This window comes from Molothrus aeneus, chromosome 8, assembly GCF_037042795.1.
Source record: "Molothrus aeneus isolate 106 chromosome 8, BPBGC_Maene_1.0, whole genome shotgun sequence".
NCBI classification, from domain to species: domain Eukaryota; kingdom Metazoa; phylum Chordata; class Aves; order Passeriformes; family Icteridae; genus Molothrus; species Molothrus aeneus.
In genome coordinates this window covers 5,253,577-5,267,529 of record NC_089653.1, presented here as the reverse complement: position 1 = coordinate 5,267,529, position 13,953 = coordinate 5,253,577, and the positions used below count along the sequence as shown (strand labels likewise).

Sequence of the window (13,953 nt, the reverse complement as noted above, 5' to 3'; positions counted from 1 at the left end):
TCCACCAGCTGGGTGAGAGCAGCATTTCCATGCAGTAGAAACAGAGGCAGACATAAATATATATGAAATGTACTCAGAAAACATGAAATAATGCGAAAACAAATCTTACTTTGACTCAAGCTTACTTCCCATTGCCAAGAAAAACATGACTGGGTTGGTTTTTCAACAAAAAAAAGTTGGCACTAAATCAGATTGTTATGGCTTCAATTTGACAAGAAAACTTTTAATAAAAATGCCAGGGTAGTACCCTTTACATATTTGTACTGTTTGATGGAGCCTTTTTGGAAGATGGTTGTTTTCCAGGAGATTGTAGGAACATAAGCTGTATTTGTTTTTTTAACCAGTAAATTTGGGTGAATTTGAGTGTATATTTACCAGTGAATTTGTAATATACAAGTGTATATTTATAACCGAAACCTGGAGCAGATAAGTATTCGTTGTATTATTTCTAGAGGACATAGTTGCATTTGTGTTTTTTTTCTACTGAAAACTTTTAACACCATTTTCAGACAAAACCAAACCCTGGTTTTTGCTGCAGTCAGGGAGAAAAAAATGTTGAAAGCAAAGGAATTCTGCTGCCCCCACCCCAACGAATTTTGGTTCATGAATGTGCCTTGCAAGCAGCAAAAAATGGGAGAGGTTTGTCTTTGCAGAAAGCAGATTCTGTGAATATTTCAAGGCCTGATCAGTATTATTTAAGTTCTTGAGTTAGGGATAAAAATTTCTAAAATTCTGCGTCAAAATGCCAGGTGAGCAACTGAGAGAAGCACAGAGATGGATTTTGCTAGGGGTGATAGAGGAAAATGTACACACTGTAAGCATCATTACAGGTAACACTGGCCTAATTAAAATGAAGAGGGTAATTTTCCAAGCTGCAGGAGAGATTTAGGAGTCTTGCTTCATGAAAAATGTCAGTTTGCTTTCCTTAGCTGAGGTAATACTGGTCTTCATGCTGCTTTTTAACATTTTTGAGTGCTTACATGAGTTACTTCTCTGGGTGGAGAGGAGGCTGAGTGGATATATCCTGCTGGGGAGAAAAAGGTAAACTTCAGGTAGAAACAAATAGGGCAAGGCCAAGAAATTAACAAAGTGATCTTTTTCTAAATTCTCAACTGATGGTGCCTGTGGAGGGCAGGAGGGTTCAGGTAGGGTCAGACTGGGAGGGAGCCTTGAGGGCCTCTTTGGAGAGGTGTAAGCACCAAAACCCCGGAGCCCTGACTTTAAACCCTAAACCTTATCCCCCTCTCTCATCCCATTCCCATAATCCAATTCCTGAGCCCCCTGTTTTCATCACAGAATCATGGAATGGTTGAGGTTGGAAGGGACACCAAAGCTCATCCAGTTCCATGGGCAGTGACACCTTCCACTGTCCCAGGCTGCTCCAAGCCCCATCCAGCCTGACCTTGGACCCTTCCAGCACAGAGCTGCCAAACTGCATCTTGAACCCACCTAAGCTTTTCCCACAGAATGCCAGGGTGGTTTGGGTTGGAGGGGACCCTAAATCCCACCCAGTGCCACCCCTGCCATGGCAGGGACACCTTCCACTGTCCCAGGCTGCTCCCAGCCCCAGTGTCCAGCCTGGCCTTGGGCACTGCCAGGGATGCAGGGGCAGCCCCAGCTGCTCTGGGCACCCTGTGCCAGGGCCTGCCCACCCTGCCAGGGAACAATTCCTCATTCCCAATGTCCCATCCAGCCCTGCCCTCTGGCACTGGGAAGCCATTCCCTGTGTCCTGTCCCTCCATCCCTTGTCCCAGTTCCCTCTCCAGCCCTCCTGGAGCCCCTTTAGGCCCTGGAATGGACTTGGAGGTCTCTTTGAAGCCTTCTCTTCTCCAGGTGAACACTTCCACATATCCCAGCCTTTGCATCCCTTTAATCACCTCCATGGCCCTTAAAAAGGAGAAGGCTGCCCTCAAAAATGAGGATCTTAGGAATGCACCCAAATAATGCTTCAGATCTAATGATGAGAATTGTTTTTTCAGGCAGTTGCCAATTGTAGAACTTAGGTTATTCTTTAATTTCAGCCTGGAATATGCAGATAGTGAGCACAATATTGTACAATTATTCTAATGCCGTTGGTGCTTATTCTTGTTTATTGAATTTTGGGTTAGTTTTGTGTGGTTTTGTGCCTTTAAATGAGGAAACTAAAGCAGATTTGGTGTCCAGTGGGCACCAAATGCTCTGCTCCCACCAACAGGGATGTGAGAGCCAGAGGGGGGACTGTTTCTTCCCAGGGAGAGTGTAACATGCAAAGTGAACCCCAAAATTACAGATGGTGTGGATGAAGTAGATCCAGCAGTTCTTGCTTTCACCTGCTTCTCTCACACCAAAGCCCCAAGTTCTGTCATTACTTTCCAGGGAAACTCAGCATTGAAGACTCTGGCTCTATTTCCAACATTAAAATACAAACCAATACCTATCCCAACAGCCTATATATTTTTTTTTTGTCTGCAAAACAATCTCCAGAACTCCAAGCCCTTGCTGATTAGAGGAGAAGTGTTCTGCAGTGTGTGAACAACACACAGCATGATGCATCTTCATTACCAAAATTCACAATGACAATCATTTATCATAAAAGCTGCTGACAATGGGCATTAATCTCTGAGTAAAGCAAGGATGAAACACTGTTGTCATGGCAGTGGAATTCATTTAGTACCTCTCATCCATGCCTGAGGGACTGGGAATTCTCTGGGCAAAGCAATTGCAGCTTTAGCAGTGTGGATTTTTGGGGGTGGAATCCAGAGGTGACCACGCTGCTGGCAGAAGGTGCCTGTGTTTCACACAGCCCAGAGCAGCTTCCCTCCCATCCTCAGCTTTGGAATGGACCTTAAAAACCTCCTATCCCACCCCCTGCCATGGCAGGGACACCTTCCACTGTCCCAGGCTGCTCCAGCCTGGCCTTGGGCACTGCCAGGGATCCAGGGGCAGCCCCAGCTGCTCTGGGCACCCTGTGCCAGGGCCTGCCCACCCTGCCCGGGAACAATTCCTCATTGCCAATGTCCCATCCAGCCCTGCCCTCTGGCACTGGGAAGCCATTCCCTGTGTCCTGTCTCTCCATCCCTTGTCCCAAGTCCCTCTCCAGCTCCCTTGGAGCCCCTTTAGGCACTGAAATGAACTTTGAGGTCTTTCTGGAGCCTTCTCCTCTCCAGCTCTGTGTAAAGCAGGGAATAGGAATTCTTTCAGGTGGAAGTTTCAGCAAAATATTTCTATGCTGGAAACATTTATTTCTTTTTTTTAAATTATATTTGAACTGTTGGGTGTCTTCAGAAATGCAAACAAATATCTGTGTAATATCTGCTGTAATGAACTGTGTGCTGTCTGTGCCTTATTTTTGTCTGGTTGTACTTCTTTCTTTTTGTATATATGTATTTATATATATAGAAGAGATAAATGATTTGGTCAAGCAGACCTGGGAAGAGTGATGCACTCCCACACACATCTGGTGTCTTGTTACTGAGGCTTTACCCATTTATACTCAGTTAAATTCTGAAGGCTATGAAAATACCGTGTTGTTTCCCCTTATGGAATATTTTGTTCCAAGTCCACACAACATGCATGTATTTACCCAAATTTCCATCAGCCTTCAAAGCTGGGAGTTAGCTCCTAAATCTCACTGCCCAGTGTAGTGTGGATTTATTCCACCTCAGAACAAGGCAGCAGGTTTTGTTGGGTTATTGCAAAGCAAACTGTGTGTGCCTAAAATTCTCTGTTTCTGCTTGGAGAGCATGGTGAGCTGGCTAATTCCAATGGAATGTGGATTCTGTGCTGAGCAGCCCAGAGAGGAGAAGGCTGCAGGGAGAAATCAGAGCCCCTTGCAGGGCCTAAAGGGGCTACAAAAGAGCTGGAGAGGGAATTGGGACATGGGATAGAGGGGTAGGACACAGGGAATGGCTTCCCACTGCCGGAGGGCAAGGGATGAATGCGACATTGGCAACGAATTACATGTATTATATGTTTTTTTCTCAAAAGTAAAAGGTGAAATGAGCCCAGCACCTGGGCAATTTGATTTCCAAGCCCCCCAAATAACACATTTCAAGGTGCCTCCCACTTTTCTAGGTGTCTCCCTCCCTGTTTGGAGCCCTGGGGTCTCTGCCCTGTATTTCCCTTTGTTGCTGGGAGAAAGGAGAAACCTCCAACCCAGTCCATGCCTGGAGGCCCAAATGCTTCCTGGATTTTCCTGAATTCCTCCATGGCACAGTCTCAGTTGGATAAACACTGGAGAAGCAGCCCCAAAATGCCCCTGCACCCCTCAGTTTTGCTCTCCATCCTTGGGATAACTCACAGGCACACAGCAAAAAGGAACTGGAAAGAGCCAGTCAGAGATTTTCCTGTTCAATATTTCATCTTGGGGAAGGGCAGAGAATATATTTGATTCAAAACAAATTACAGATAAGTGCCTGATGTGTTTTAGGGTGGGTATTTTAGAAGAATAAAACTTGTTATGAGTTTCTCCCTGGTTTCCAGGTTGACAGCCTTCATGAAAATATGTAAACTACTTTAATGAAAACCTCAGGCATTGTTTTCTTGTTATTTTTCTCATTGAAGCTACTTTTATCAGGAATAAAACAGCTGATATTGAAAGCTGTGTGTTCTGCTCTTCTCTGTTTGTTTGGGAGGTGAAAACTATTTAAATAAAGGAAAATGTGTCAGATTAGTTGCTCTTCTTAAACAGTAATTAAGATATGAACAATATCATTAATCTTCTACTTTTTCATTTTCCAGGTGATCATCATATAATCTCTACAGCTATGGCTGAGAAGTGCAGTTAAGGTACTGTGATAATTCCCTTTTAATATGGGCATGTTTTTGCTGGAAATTGTTCCCAAAATCCTCTCTTGAATATTTGTAATAATCTGTGTTCCTTGAGGCTGAGTTCACCCCTGATGGTTTTCATTTGCCACTTTGCCCACTGCACTTCTTGAAAATAACATTATTTTTTTTTCATTGTATTCCTTAACTTTTGCCTTCCTGGTGTTAAATTCAGGGATGTTTTAGGATGTCTGTACAGACAAACAATGAGAACCATGCTTTCATGGTGAGGGTCATGCCTTTGAAATTTCTAACTCAGAAAATGTGGTGGGGAAAGGAGGGAAAATGTGTCCCCCTGGAATGCTGGCTGCTGCACACTCTGTGGCACTGAGAATTTGTTGATTGGAATCACAAGATGGAAATCAGCTCAGCAGCTCTGCTGGGCCACAGGGAAAAGAGGCTTGGTTTTGTTGGGAATGCACATCTCATGGCCAGGATTATCTCCCCTCAAGCTGTGTTTCAATTCTGGCTGGGATTTTGAACACAGAGTGGCAGGAGGGGAGGAGTAGGAGGAGGAAATGTGGCAGGTTCTTTTTTCTGGGTGCTGAACTCGGGTGCCAACATAAACTGCAATGGAAAAAAATAGTTATTTCTTTCCTAGGAAAAATTCATATAAAGATTCAAAACTTGATGAGCAGTATGAAACAGTTGTTCTCAAATGGCAGGAACTAATTCTTGCCAAAGAAGTTGTCAGGGCAGGATTTCCATTCTCCTTCTACATCCACATCAGTTTAATGTTGCTGTCAAGGGAAGAAGCTGGAAACTCATCCTTCAATTCCAATTCTCCTTTTAGCTGGGATTTTTTGTTGCTGAGTCTGTGTGATTTATTTGACTAAAGCACAGCAAAGCTCTTGGTTTTGTTAGCAACTTCCTTTGGAGATAGCGAATCCATCGCTTTTTCAATTGTTATTTCTGCTCCCTAGCAAAAACTTTTAATGTTCATTTCCATCTGGGAATAGAATTCATTCTGATGTGAGAATACTGGGCAAAAGGAGATCCTGGGAAGTCCATGCAGATCAGCAGATTTCTTAGGTCAGGTTTGGAACAAAGAGTAATCCAGAAGGTCCTGAGTGAAAAGTGGGATGAAAGGGAAAATGCTGCTCAGCAGGTGATTTGATCTGAGCACCAGGATGGTTGTTTTTGCTGAGCCAGTGAACATCTCACACTACAGAGTTGCAGGGGGCTTAAACTCTCTGGATTTATAGGCAGAATTTATTCAGTGCAGTTCCCAGAGGAAATTATTATTGAAAGAGGAGATGGCGCACATTAATACAGGAATTATAAGGAGCTGGATAAGGCAGATAAGGAGCTTGGAAAAGAGGGGACTGGGACAGGATGAGGTGAGCTCCAGGTGCAGGGGAGGAATCACAAGCATTCCTGAGGGACAGGTCTCATGAAGAGCCCTCCCTAATTCTCCTTAAGTGACCTTGGCACAAGGTCTTTGATGCAGGTTTTGAAACTCCTGTAATGCCACGAAGGACACAAGAATTACACAAAAGGATTTTGTTGACTTTATGGATTAGTAGAACAAATGCAACATAAAATTTATTAATCATAAGCCATTGTGTTAGGGACTAAGAGCAGGGGGCTGCTGTAAACAAGACAAGAGCCTCAGCATATGGAAGTTCAACTTATTTTTCAGGGAAAGTGTTTGATTGTAGCACGTAGCTGAAGCTTTCACAACTCCAGAATTTGCCAGGACACCTGTTCCTCCAAGAGCTGCCATTTCCTCTAAATAGTTCAGAGCCTAGGTATGTTATAAAATTTTAGATCTAAAATATCAAGTTCTGAACCTGATTCCATCAAGTGTAAATTGGTGCAGGTGTGAAGCCAACCTTTGCCTGGGGAGTAGGAGGAAGGTGCCAGACTAGCAAGAAGTGGGTTATTGTAGAAGCCTTGGAACTGATTTTCATGGAACCAGCCCATCTGCCTCCTCCTCTCCAAAAATCCCCAAACAAAGCAAAAAATGGAACCAAGCCAGGGTGGATCTCAGGCTCTAAGTGAGCAATCCTGTTCCTTGAGGGAGGAAACCTCCATTAGGGTAGGGGAACTGCAGCAGCTCAGTCACTGGGACAGAGCTGGGGCAGAGCCCTCCCAAGGGGAGCTCCAGAGGGAGCTCTTCTAGTTCCATGCCCCTGCCATGGGCAGGGACACCTTCCACTGTCCCAAGCTGCTCCAAGCCCTGTCCAAACCTGGCCTTGGGCACTGCCAGGGATGGGAAATCTTAGCACAGCCCCACCTGCAGAGTAGCATGCCCAGACTGATACCAAATGATCATTAAAAGGAGCAAATGAGCCCCAAAATGGGTCTTCATCAGTGGAACAGGAGCAGATCATCACGAGTGTGCTGTGCTGTGTCCAACCCTCTGAGGATTTGGGATTAAAGCCAAAAGGATGAGAAAGAAAAGGAATGCTCTACAAAACAGTGAAAAAAATTGGTCAAAAGATAGGAAACAGAAGGTTGGAGTAACTGAGCAGTTTCCCGAGTGAGAGGATGACAGCAGCACAGTCTCCAAGGAATCTGCACAAACCTGTGATACTCAACTGATAAATGAGCTGCGAAAGACACGGGGTGTGCTGCCAGTGCTTCCTCCAGAGCACTGGAGCTAGCTGAGTGCTGACTGTGGCAAACTGCAGCAGGATTGAGGCAGAATTAACTGCTGGGCAAGGCAGTGGCAGCTGAAATCCTAGAGAGGAGGATGCAAGGGGAAGAAGAATTCCTCCCACAGGTGATGTGTGCTGAGCTGGGCATTGTCGCTCGCCAGCCAAGGGCTGTAAAATACAAAAGATGCCTCTCCCAGAATCATCATCAAGGAATCATCCCAGAATGGTCTGGCTTGGAAAGGCCCCCTGCCACGGGCAGGGACACCTTCCAATATCCCAGGTTGTTCCAAGCCCTGTCCAACCTGGCTTGGAACCCTTCCAAGGGATCCAGGGGCAGCCACAGCTTCTCTGTTCCATGTTAGGAACAATCCTGTTCCATGAACTTTAGTTCTGGAAGTTTCACAGCAGGGCCTGAAAAATAGCAATCCTTTTTGTTAAGGAGGTGAAAGAGCTGCAAGTCTTTGGGGTCAGTTGGAAGTTTAGGGAAATTGTCCCATGGGATGAATATCTCTGCTCTTCCTTAGGGGCTGCTTCTATCAGGGAGGGATTTCTGGATTTGTTGGACTCCCCTGTGAAGGCACACAATGGGAGGAGCAAGGAACCACTGTTTATGGAGCTCCTAAAAAATCCTAACTCTTGTAAAAGAGTTGGATGAAAGAATGAAAGAAGCAGATTAAAAGAATGGAATTAACAGGAGACCCTTAGTGATGTGAGCCAACACATTTTCATCAACTTGATTTTAATAATTTAATAAATCAAGCAGTGCAAAATATTTTCCTACACTGAGGTGTCTCATTGCAAACCCAGTGATGATATTTTTGCTGGGAATCAAAAACTCATCAGGACTGGAAACTAATTTTTTTATTGTGTTGTTGTTGCTGTTTCAAAATGAAAGCAGGCTGTAACATTGTGGAGATTTAAAAAACAAACAGAAAACTGTGTGCATGTAATAAGATGGAAAATGGTGTCACTGTTACATCTAACAGGGCCCATTAAGGACAGATGTTCCCAGAGAACAGATATCCATTAGAACACGATGGAAAGTGGGAGATTTTGAAAGGGAGCCAGAACCTACAGATGGGAACTTTAAATAAATAAAAATCAACTTGTAAGTAGCCAGCATAAATAATGCAGGGGATGTGTAACATGTTCTGGATTAGTCAGAGCAGCAGACAGACAGTCCCTGCATTCCCAATGGGCTGGAAGGGATGGAGCAGATCAGCTGAGAGGGAGTCAGAGCCTCTGGGACAAAAGGGATGTCAGGACTCCAGGAAAGAGCAAAGACTTGGCAGAACTGGTTGTTTGAACAGTGGTTTTTCTCTCTCTGGTACTGTCCAAGAGTTAGTTTGGGGATGCTCCATCCCACGGGGGTTCTTTGGCCTGTGTTGAAGATAAACAAAGGTGAAAAGAGAAGGACATTGCACGTTTGAGTGTATGAAGTGATAAAAGATAGGTAAAAAGAGTCCTCCCAGTTGGTCCAACTTTTTCATTTGTTTCTTACCAGAGGAAGTTTTTTGGGCAGAGTAGCATGAACAAAGAGTCACCTTTAGGGAGTGGCTCCTACAGTGTCCCACCAAGCCCCAGGTGACCTTAGTGGCAACAGAGGGCAAGTGCTTTGCTAACCACACATCAAAAGTGTTTGGGGATTGATGATTTTAAGAAACCAGCCACACGACTCAGAACAATTTTAATGTCCAAGCAACAACGAAGACAGTGTTCCCTTGGAAAGACCCCCCACACTGACAGGGAGACTGTACTGGTTGGGAAACAGAGGACAACTGTGAGAAGGAGGTGCTGAAGCTCTGTGTGTCCTAACTGGCTGTTGTCCTGCTCTGAGGAGAGAAATAAGTTAGCTTTGGACACAGAGAACCAGCAGCCTTGGGTGAGGAGAGATGAAGTTGTGGTTTTCGCAGCAAATGTGGTGACCTCTCTTTTGAACGGGAATGCAACTTCTCAGTCTTTGTGTAGCTTTTACCCCTCTCCAAAAAAGAAACAAAAATCCCTAATTGTGGTGCTTGCAGAGCTGTCCATCTCCTCATTTCAGCCTAAGGACATGCCTGTTGCCACCATGAGCTGTAAATGCAGTCCTGTAGCCCCTTCCACATGAAATCCATGGGAGAGCAGGAGCACCCACAGCAGCAGAGCAGGAGACACTGAGCTGAGGGTGCAGGGACTCAGCTCAAGGACAGGGCCATCCAGAGGGGCTCGGGGAGTGGCCCATGGGAATCTCATGAGGTTTAACAAGGCCGAGTGATGGTGCTGCCCCTGGGTCTGGACAATCCCAGAAAAGAGCATGGTCTGGGGGAATCCTTCCCTGGCAGGGTGGGCAGGCCCTGGCACAGGGTGCCCAGAGCAGCTGGGGCTGCCCCTGGATCCCTGGCAGTGCCCAAGGCCAGGCTGGACTTTGGGGCTTGGAGCAGCCTGGGACAGTGGGAGGTGTCCCTGCCCATGGCACTGAATAGGCTTTGAGGTCCCTTCCTGCCCAAACCATGAGTGATTCTGTAATTTCTGTTTTCCATGCCCTTAATGTCTTGATTGTTTTTGTGCATCCCAGCTCTCCAGTTACACATTACCAAGAAAATATCTGTATATGTTCCAGCTCTCACATACCATGGGTAAAATAGTGTCATTAAAGGAAGCCATTTAGAACCCCATGTTATTAAATAAATGCTTTCTGATAAACATCCTGATAGGGGCTTGATGCAAGAGGGAAGTTGCTGGCAAAAGTGTGTCATAAACCAGCAACTTCACATTAATTAACAGAGAAGGAAGAAGGCTTTGCATTTCCTTATGCCAAAAACCAGTGTGAAGAAATTATTGTAAACAACTTCAGCTTGTCAGTGAAACCTTGTGTCTGGTGAAATCACCTGGCTTGATTTTAAAAAATGGGTTCTATGAAATCTCTGATGCATCATTGAAGTGATTTGATTTTATAAGAGGCTGTGACTTTTTGGTCTCTGGCAGTTTGAGTGATCTGGGAATCAGATATTTGCACTGTGCACAACTCCCTGCCAGGAGGGGACAGCCAGGGGGGGCCGGGCTGTGCTGCCAGGGAACAGGGACAGGACAAGGGCAAAGGGCCTCAAGCTGGGCCAGGGGAGGCTCAGCTTGGACAGCAGCAGCAATTTCTGCATGCAAAGGGTGCTCAGGCCTTGGCAGGGGCTGCCCAGGGAGCTTTGCAGGGCCCTGGAGGTGTTAAAAAATGTGTGAATGTGGCACTTAGGGACGTGGTTAGTGGTGAACATCATGGTGGTTCTGGTTGATGGTTGGACCTGATGATCTAAAGGTCTTTTCCAACCTTAGTGATTGTAAGATACTCTCTGACTTCCCTTGTGCTGCTGTGTTAGATGCCAGGCCAGTGTGTTCAAGGGAGCTTAAGGGCAAGACTGTCCCTTGTTACAAAAATAAGAGCTTTATTCTTCAGAAATTAGGATTATTTTGATACATTTTGCTGCAGGAGCTGCACTGCTGCTGTGTCTCCTCTCAAAGCAGTGGTTCTGGCACATTAAAAATGGTGTTTCAGTGCAGTGCTGTTTTCTTAGTTCATCTGTCTCCCCAACTAACCCCAGAGCCTGATTTCTCCAGCCACAAATTTTCCTTATTTTCACCATCCCATCTCAATTCTCTGCACTAAAACAATGCCAAAAGGAACAAAATGTTGGGTTGTACTTTTGATCATGGCAGTGGGAGCCAGCCAGGCAGCAGGATTGCCTTTGCCATAATGTCACTTCATTGTAAAATGAGTGGGTTTTGGGGTTTCCAAGAAGAGGGGTGAAGCAGAGAAACACAAGTTTGTGTTGTGGTTTAACTCTATCCCAGCCAAAACCAGGAGAGGATGGTTTTTAAGGGTATTTAAAATTGGTGGAAAAGAAGTGCCAGTAAGAGACATTCCCATGTGGAAGTCAGAATGGATTTGGTAGTTTTGACTCCCTCAAGAGGAGTAGAATCCAAACCTGAGCTTGTGCATGGTCACTCCTTGGAGGACAATGCTCTTCAATTCCTGACTTTATTTTCTGGATATATTTCTGTCTGTATGTTAAAGAAACGAATCCTTTTGAAGAATCTTTTTTTGATTAAGGCTGGGGCTGGTCTTTCCTTGGTTAAAGCCTTCCATTATTATTTCTGTGGATAGTGTAAAAGCCTTCCCTGACTTAAGAGTAGAATCTTTCCCCAGGAAGAATAAATAACATGCACACTGACCTTTCAGTCTCAAGGAGAGTGTCTGCTTCAGAACTTCACACCTCCTTGCCTCAGTGCAGGTTAACATTTGCAAGGTTGATAAGTTGGTTATTTGGATGTAAATCGACAGGAAAGGAAAGCCACTTTCAATAGTTATGATAAGAGTCCATTTTTTCTCAGTTTAATTTAAAATAATGGACAGTACATCACAGAAACTCACCATCACCACCTAATTTAAATAGTCGCTGCTGTTATGTATCAGTCTGGAGGTCTGAAAAGGAAAAGAATTAAAATTTATTTGAATAAAGAGGATGAAAATCCCTATCAGGGACTTTTCTCACTATGCCTTAGAGCATCTTTGCAAGCAGCTCTGTGTGGTGGTAGTATTTTAGGGATTAGAAGGGCCATGGAGTATGAGTCATCCTGAATTCTAATCAAGATGTGCAAGCATCTGATACAGAGAAGTGAGAAAAATGAAGGTTTAGGGGTTTTTTCCTTTATTTCTTCCACTGAAGACCCTGGATTTCATCCATGGTTCTGAGTGGTTGGCTCTGGTTATTAACAGCAAGGACTGCTCACACTCCTTGTTCTTGGTTTAGTCAAAGCCTCTTCCAAAATCTTTAGGAATTTGGTCTGCGCAGAAGCAGGTTCCTGTATTATCAGGGAATATCCTGAATTTGAAGAGATCCACAGGGATCACCTAGTCCAACTCCTGGTCCTGCCCAGACACCCCAACAATCCCATCCCATGTCTAAGAGCATTGTCCAAACCCTCCTGGATCTCTGGCAGCCTCGGGGCTGTGCCCCTTCCCTGGGCAGCCTGGGCAGTGCCCAGCACCCTCTGGGGGAGAACCTTGCCCTGAAATCCAACCCAAACCTTCCCTGGCTCAGCTCCAGCCATTGCCTGCTCCCAGAGCAGAGATGGGAGCTGTCCCTCAGGAGAAGCTGTAGGATGGTGGTGTGGAACAACCTTGTGCTCTATAAGTCTCCATCTTCCCATGAGCAGATCTTCTTTTTGGAGATATGGGCCAGGTGTTTCTGCCACACTGCTGTTCTGGGAAGATGAAACTCTTTGTTTAGAGGCTCCCCAGCTTATTCTGTGCTTCTGACCCTGAAGGACCAGTGGCTAATTCAGTGTGGCTTTAAACGTGATTGTTTATAAACTGGTGCTGACTGGGTAAAACTCTGCTTCTGAATCCTCCATGGTCACTGCAAACTTTGGGTCCTTACAAAAACATTCCTTGGACTCTCTTGTTCTTAAACACACATAGGCTGCTCTGTGTTGGAGCTGTTCCAACTTACTCTGGAGCTGAGGCAGAACTTGCTGTTCTGCTGGCATCCCAGCAGACTTTGAACGGGATATTCTGGAATTGTACACTTTGGAAGGCACAAGTGGGAGCATTTCACCTCTCTAGGCAGTGCCTGCACAAGGCTCCACGTTTACTGCTTTGTTGGAGAACCCTTCCCCCTGCTCTGCTCATGGCTTCTGAGTGTGAGAGTGCTGCCTTTGCTGCCTGTCCCTCTGCAGGATTTAACTGCCAAGGCCTCACCTGGGACACAGACTTTTCTGAGATGAAGCCTTCACACTCAGCTCCCTCTTCAAACCCTTCTGGAGCATTGTCTTGGACTGGTTTTGTGTTATTTGAGGTGTGTTCTGGGCTTTGTCCCTTCACCAAGTGAGTGATGCCAGGCTCTGCATTATTCCTGTCATTCTGTAAAACAGGGATTGAGATCATACCCGAAATTAATTCCAAAGGTGGCCTGGAACTCTTGCCAGGACTGATCCACCAACTCCTAGCCCTTGCCTTGAAATTGCTGTTAGTCAGAAAAGAAGTGTTGTAATGCATAGAACATTTGCTAGACACACATTAGGCCCTCCTGGGACATTCCTACACTTTTATTTATCCAAACTTCCCTCTCTTCTCACCTCAACCTCTGCAACTTGTTATTAAATTTGTACAAAAAGAGCCTTACAGAACACATGTTTATTCATCTGGTTCAAAATTATTGGCAAGCTTCCTTCCTGAACATCAAGGCAAAGCCAACCCCATCTCCTGCAGCCTCTGAGAGCTGCAAGTCAGCACAGTGAAACAGCCCAGTGCCTTTTATGAGATGTTGTGTACTTGACAGCCAAGGCAAATGCCAAGCTTGGGAGAGCAGTAATTCAATTCCTGCCTGAGTAATACACTGAGTGTGTCACTCCTGTCCTCTGGAGAAACCTGTGACCTCTGCAGCCAGGGCCAGCTGAAAACAAAGAGGTTCCTCCTTGGAGATGAGTTTTTCAGGGTAATATCAGCAGGGTCTGAACCAACCCCCTCCACAACTGAGTGTCACCTTCCAGAGGCTTTGGAACTGGGGAATAAATG

At 45.4% G+C, this 13,953-nt stretch overlaps 1 protein-coding gene across 1 annotated transcript in view; it reads left to right on the top strand.

Annotated features, from left to right (window-relative positions):
* LOC136559720 (protocadherin-15-like) overlaps window positions 1-13,953 on the top strand; it is a 767,555-nt gene that overhangs the window by 384,581 nt on the left and 369,021 nt on the right. The window contains exon 15 of the mRNA XM_066555080.1: window positions 4,720-4,767. The gene's annotated coding sequence lies outside the window, so the exon portion shown is untranslated. The remainder of the gene's footprint in view (window positions 1-4,719; window positions 4,768-13,953) is intronic.